Raw genomic sequence first — 6,861 nt, 5'->3', positions numbered from 1 at the left:
AACACGGCTGAGGAGTGACCCCCAGTGATGCCACGGCCTCCAGCCCCATCTCCACATCCCCTGTGCTCCCGAATGGTCATGGCATCCTCATCAGATGGCCCACACCCCTGCACGCCGGCTGAGGGACATCCCGCACCATTGTTCAGGCCAGGAAGCCACCCCCTCCCTCCAGGGCCAGGGCCGGCGGTCTCTGGGGGGAAGGTTCCTTCCCCGAGAGGTGAATGCTCAAGGAGCAGGCCCTGGAGGGCCAGGGACAGAAGGCACACGTTGGCCCTTTAAGGGCAGGGGCCAGGGTGGGGGCTGCTCACCCATGGGTCCCTGGGTCTCTTCTTATCAGAAACTCCTTCCGGGTGCGGACCCGGACCCAGGACCCAGGACCCAGGACCAGGGCCAGGGCAGCTGGCGACAGTGACTAGAGTGGGGTAAAGGGCTCTTGTTCAGGCCTGGCCTCCTTCCTGTCTGGACTCAGTTTCCTCAGCTGTAAAGTGGGGGAGTGGGGCTGGGGCTCTCTAATACCCCTCTGCCCCCGTGAACCTATGACCCCGTGGGTGCTCCCTGTTCATTCATAACAGGGTGAGTGCTTCCTGGGGCGTCCGCGCCAGGCCTGCTCCAGCTACGTCTCCCAGTGACTGGGAGCGAAGCACGCCATCATCCGTGTGAGAGGTGAGGAAACGCACAGAGAGGTTAAGGAATTTGGTGAGCGAACGCTGAGGCTGGGATAGCACCAGGATTCAAGGCCCCCAGCCGCACCCACCGTCCTGTGTCACTGTTCCCGCTCCCTTTCTCTCCTAACCCGCACAGAGCTGAGGCAGGGGTCGGGGTTGGGGAGTGAGGTTCTCCCATGGGGTGGCTTGTGGGAACTTGAGGATGTGGGTGTTGCTGATGGTCCAGTCCCTCTCACCCGGCCAGGCCCCATGGACCAGGGATCGGGGGCCAGCTGTAAACCTTCCCTTGGGGGAGGGCTTCTCGGAGGAGGAGGCCTATCATCTAAGCAAGAGTAAGCATTAAGCAGGTAAAGGAAGAGGGAGAGGGCATTCTGAGCAGAGGGCGCTCCAGGCTCAAGGAGATGGGAGATCTCCGTTCTGACTTCACTTCCAGCTCCGGGTTCATTTCTCAGTGCTGCTTCGGGGGCCTGTGCCGTCCCGGGGGCTCCGCGGAGCCTCCTGTGGCCCAGGCAGGGCTGTCTGCCCACCTGTGGGACCCCTGGTCCCTGACGGCTTCCATGGTGTACCATCCGCCAGATGCCGGAGCCCGACTGCCCAGTCCCAACCCGGCCTCTGTCCTTACAGGCCCATCACCTGGCCCTCGAGACTTCACCTTCTCGTTACTTATCACAGTGTTACTATCGTGATTGTTCTTATTACTGAGCCCCTCCGGCCCCGCTCACATTAAGAAAGGCCCATGGACTGATGCGTGTGGGAGGGATGGCCACAGGGTCGAGGTGGCCAGGCAGGGCCTGCGCAGTGGGGATGCCTCTGCAGAGGATTGGTTCCCAGGGACCATCTGAGAATCAGGCCCAGCGTGGCCAGGTGTGCAGTGTCCAGGAGATGCATAAACCCAGCCTCCTTTGAAATCTCCCAATGTTTAAGGAAAGGCCAACTTTTAGAAAATAATTTGGGGTCAAGAAAACTGGTCAGGACTCTGGTCCAGGGGCAGCCTTTGGCCTCTGATATGGAACAGGATTAGAATATGGCTTTTGAAGGCCCATGGCCCTGATATGCAAATGATCATAGTGATGCAAATGAGCATCCTGATGCAAATGAGCATCCTGATGCAAATGAGCATCTTGATTTGCATATAGACAAATGCAAAGGCAGGTGCAAATGCACCTGCTCTCTTTCCTGTTTACTCCTTCCCTCCAGCCTTTGGGATAGAAATACCTGGAGGGCAAGGGGTTTGTCTGTTTTGTTCACTGCAGCATCTCCAGGGCCTAGACACACAGTAGGTGCACCATATCCTTTGAATAAATGAATGAATGAGTGAGTGAGTAGAGGGACACGTGGTGATGGAGAGAGGTGAAGTGCAGAGGAAGGGTCTCAGGCATGACTGAGGGACAGTTCATGGCACCTCTTGGGCCTCTCCTTGCTCATCTGTAGAATGGCCCGGGTCCTTCAGAAAACAGTCTGAGCGCAGCAGAAACGCATATGACTCACGGACCGAGTGATTCCATCCCAGCCATGGAGCCACCCCTATACATGGAAAAGGAAAGCTTTCCATACAAAGATCTACCAAAATATATTATTTATAACATCAAAAAAGTGGAACTAACTAAGATGTGCAACAATAAGGAAACGGCTAAATAAACTATGGAACTTCCACTTCACAAAACACCAGGCATCCACTAAAAACGAGACTCAGAGAAGAGGAAAAGAATCGGGGTTACGGAGAGTGAATTATGGAAATGTGCCGTGATAGAATGGCAAGTCAAAAGGCAGGATACCACCATTTTGTTTTCTCTTTTAATACACAGTATGATCTCAGCCATGTTTTTAAAAAAGTCCCCAAACAAAACACTATGGAAGGAAATACATCAAACCTGAACAATGATTGTCTCTGGGCGGTGAGGCTGTGGGTGGTGATTTTTCTTCCTTATTTTGACTTTTCTGCATTTTTCAGACTTTCATAAGTGGACATGTATTGTTGCTTTGATGGTAAAGCCATGAAAAAAAAAAGAAGAAATAAAAACTGGGATTGGGGAGTGGGAGTGGGTGCTGGTCTGAGATTTGCCTAGTCTCCCAGAAGGAAGGTCAAAGTCACCTCCGGGTGTCAGGAAAGGTTCTGGGTTCTGGGTTTGGGGCTGGCCACCCGAGTGTCAGACTCGGGGCTGCCTGTGAGACCCTGTGGGCGTCAGTGGCATCACCCGTCGAACAGGCCTGGCCCCCCGTTTCACAGGGGGTGGTGAGGACAGGACCGGAACTCGGCTTTATAAGGCTGTGGGGACTCCCAGTGAAGTGAATGGTTGTTTACTAGCCGTTCCTGGGAAGGCCAGCTGCGCATCAGACGCCTCAGGAAGATGTCAGCATCCTTGTCAGCCAGCCCCGGGGGTGTTTTTGGCCCCCGGAGGTGCAGGTGTCCCTGACTCATGTTGGAAAGTAGAATCAGGGTGATTTCCAGGAGCACATCACCGTGTGGGGGTAGAGTCCCGCGTCCCAGCGAGTCACTCACCTTCCTGTGTCAGCTGCCCTGGGCCACCGGCTCTGGGCACAGAGCTCACTCAGATTCCTAACCTCTCTGTCTAAAGCGAGGACATCTCATCCAGACCCTCCAGGCAGGGGCCCCAGAACCTGAGAGGCAACTTTACACGCTGGGGTCTCCGGAACCTTCCACGTTGGCCTGTGACCTCGGTCCTAGTCCATCGTTCCCTGGGAGGTGTGGGGTGGGGGCCGTTTCCCGGTGGGGCTCTAGAAGCTCAGTCTGCCATGGTGGGGTTACCCTCAGTTCCTCTCAAAAAGTGACCATCTGTCACTATATATATATATATTTCAGAGAGGAAGGGAGAGGGAGAGAGAGAAACATCAATGATGAGGGAGAATCATTGACTGGCTGCCTCCTGCACGCCCTCATTGGGGATCGAAGCCGCATGTGCCCTGACCGGGAATTGAACTGTGACCTACTGGTTCATAGGTCGACGCTCAATCACTGACCCCTCTGAGGGTCCAGCAGTTCGGAAAAGGGTGGGGGCTGCTTCAGGGGGGCCGTGTGTACCAGCAGCCTGCGCACGCCCAGCCTGGGGTGAGAGTCGCCCGTCCCTGGCGCCACCAGCAGCCTCAGAGTCTCAGTCTGGGACACTCCCAGCCTCCTGCCTGACACGCAGTAGAGGTGTCTGCACAAACCCCTCATCCGTGCCGGCACAGCTCAAGGACCTCCGACCTCATCGTGGTCTAATTAACCACGTGGTTAGTGCTGGGCCAGGGCTGCCAGGGCTGGGCTTTCTGCAGGGGCCGCCGCAGGGAGCCATTCTGGGGGACCAGCCCGGCGCTCCTCAGCACTCACAGGTGGTGGAGAGGAGCCCAGAGAGGTTAAGAGACGGGGCCCAAGGTCACAGAGCCAGCAGGGGGTTCGGGCCGGGGTGGGCAGCCAGGCTGTCTGGCTCGAGTCCACGTTGTGACTGCGATGCGCTGCGATCGGGCAGCCTCTGCCAGCTGCCGTTTTGGCAACGAGGAGCAGCTCAGCACAGGTCAGGGCTCCCAAGGTCACACAGCAAGTGAGGCCGAGCCCAGACCTGCTCCAGACCCCGGATCTGGGGAGCGGGCTCTTTGGACGTGAATGCAGGTTTGTCCGGCAGAGTCATCCCTGGCGTCTGTGCCCAGCACATGCTCAGGACACACGCGTGGATAATGGACCGGTTGGCCCGGAACCGCGCCCTGTTCACTCATTCGTTTATTCATTCATCCTGTTAGGCACTAAGATTTTTCTTGCTGCCAAGCCCTATGCCTGGCCCTGGGGGTACAGAGATGAGCAAGGCACATCTTTCGCTCACAACCCAGGGACTTCTGGGAGGAGGTAACAGCTGAGGTTTGGTCAGAGGGAGGAGGGAGAAAGGGCGTTCTGGGCCTAGGGAATGGCTGATGCATTTGGGGAACCCCATGGATTCTGGGAGGCTTGGTTAGAGAGGAGAGGAGGCTGTCAGGGTCTGGCACCACCAGGGCCAGTCAGGGGGGGGGGGGGTGATGGACGGGAAGGCAGACGGAAAGTACATGAAGGGAGTCAGCCACAGGCTGAGGGTCAGCTGCTCCCCGCCGTCCACTCTGGAGGGCTGAGGGAGGGGACGCCTTTGAGAAAAGGATGCGGTTGCTGCCTTCCTGGGGCGCAGCTGGAAGGGGAAGTGGGGCTGAGGGCTGGGTGGGGCGGAGGTCACAAGGCAGGAGCTGGCGTGGCAGAGCAGCACCCCAGCTCAGGTCAGGGTGCTGGTCCCTCGGAGGCCGGAAGGGGGAGAGGGAAGTGGACCCAGCAACCAGCTGCTCTGACCTCATCTCCCACCACTCACTTCCCCACTCACTTCCCACTGTCCTCGTCCCTGGTTCTCCCAGGCATCCGGCTCATTCCCACCTCAGTGCCTTTGCACCTGTTGCCTCCTCGGCCTCACAGGGCCTCTCCGGTGGGCTGGCTGGGCTTCTTTTCATCATGCACCTCTTCAAATGTCACTCCCCAGAGAAGTCTCCCTCTCCCTCTAATTGCACCCCCCCATCCCCATCCGTCTTCCCTACCCCCAACATTCGTCATTGCCATCGTGCCTGCCTGCCATTTCATGTCCCCTGCTCCTCCTCAGTGCCTGTCCCCTCCAGGGCATAAGCTCCCTGGGGACAGAGGCTTGGTTTACCCCGTTCGCCACTGAATCCCCAGCTCCAAGCACAGTGTCTGGCACACAGCGGCCCCACACAGCACAGCGCTGAGCCCTGGACGTGTGCCAGGCACCGTCCTGTGGGCAGTAACTCACTTCATTCTGATCCGAGGTGACGGGGCCAGACTGCAGGGTGGCGGGCAGGAGCGGGGAGGCCAGTCAGGAGCGACCGCATTTGTCCGGACAAGAGATGATGGCGGCCCAGGTAAGGGAGGTGGGTGGAGATGTGAGAAGCAGTTGGATTCTGGATTATTTTTGATCATCGGCCAGACAGGATTCGCAATGGGTTGGGTTCCAATGAACTCCTTCTGTGTAACAAACCAACTCAAACTTAGTACAGTGGGGCCTTGACTTACCTGTTTAATTCATTCCTAGACCGAGCTCGTTAAGGAGCTCGTTAACTCAAATTACTCTATCAACTCAATGCAAAAAATCGGCCGAGAGACAGCTGGTATCTCAAAAAACTCATTAGTCAGGACACTCGTGAGTCAAGGCCCCACTGTAGCTTCTAACAATAAGAATACTTTTTCTGTTTCTCCTCGTTCCTGTGGGTCAGGAGTTTGGGATGAGCTTAGCGGGGTTGCAGCCGGTGGCTGGAGCTGGAGCAGCAGGTGGGAGCAGTGCGTCTCTCTCCCCTCCTGCACTCCTCCTTGGGGCCTCTCCTGTGGCCGGTCCCCCGTGGGCTGGTTGGGCTTCCTCACAACATGGCGGCCCAGAGCCGCAGAGGCCAGTGTCCCAGGAGAACCACGCAGAAGCTACATTGCATTTTGGGACCTAGCTCAAAATCCAAAACATTGCTTCTGCAAGTGCAAGTCTACCCAGATTCAAGGGGCGGAAATACGGGAGGAACACCAGCGTCCCACTATAAGACTGAGTGGGATGAAAAATATGGCTGTGGTTCTCTCTGGGAAATGCAACCTGTCGCAGATTGGAAAAGCCAATTTGAGTGCTGTCACTGCAAATTGCTCAGCCCCCTCACGCCCCCGTTTCCTCGTTTGTAAGAGAGCAGATACCAGCTCTGTTCTAAGGTGGGGGTTGCAGACGGGGACAGGCTCCGTGAACTGGAGCTTCCGCTCCCCGCTTCCCACCAACCGTGGGCCGCTACACCGTGCAGCCCGGAGAGGTCTCCTCCACAGAGAAGACGCAAACAGGCGCGGAGTGGCCGTGCCTCCAGGGGCCCGCGCCTCGGCTGCCCTCCTCCTCCTGTGTGTACACGTGTGTATGTCCCTGTGGCCATGAGTGTGCACAGGTGTGCTTGCGTGTGCACACCCATGAGCTCATGTGCTGTGAGCACATCTCTCTCCCAACCGAGCCGTGAGGGGCCTCTTGGCCGCCAGCCAGCCGCTCCGTCAGGAAACCTGGCCGCATCCTCCAGGGCCAGATGCTCACCTGGGCCTGAGGCTCTTCTCTCAAACCCAGTGCTCAGGTGCCCCTCACCTTTCCTGAGCCAGGCCTGTCACCGTCGCTCCATCCCTGTGGGCCCTTCGTCCTCCTGGTCCTCCTCCCCCGGCCCCAGCGGC

The 6,861-nt window shown here is 57.6% G+C and overlaps 1 long non-coding RNA gene across 1 annotated transcript; it reads right to left on the bottom strand.

Annotated features, from left to right (window-relative positions):
- Nucleotides 1-2,482: 2,482 nt before the first annotated feature.
- LOC106694895 lies at nucleotides 2,483-6,861 on the bottom strand. The gene is made up of 3 exons (XR_001345963.2): nucleotides 6,779-6,861; nucleotides 5,438-5,649; nucleotides 2,483-2,643 (listed from the first exon to the last, which is right to left on the bottom strand). It is a non-coding gene; the product is annotated as an uncharacterized LOC106694895 (long non-coding RNA).

Source organism: Myotis lucifugus, unplaced genomic scaffold, assembly GCF_000147115.1.
Source record: "Myotis lucifugus unplaced genomic scaffold, Myoluc2.0 scaffold_709, whole genome shotgun sequence".
NCBI classification, from domain to species: domain Eukaryota; kingdom Metazoa; phylum Chordata; class Mammalia; order Chiroptera; family Vespertilionidae; genus Myotis; species Myotis lucifugus.
Note: the sequence above shows the minus strand (reverse complement) of the source record. Positions and strands in the feature narration are given on the sequence as shown.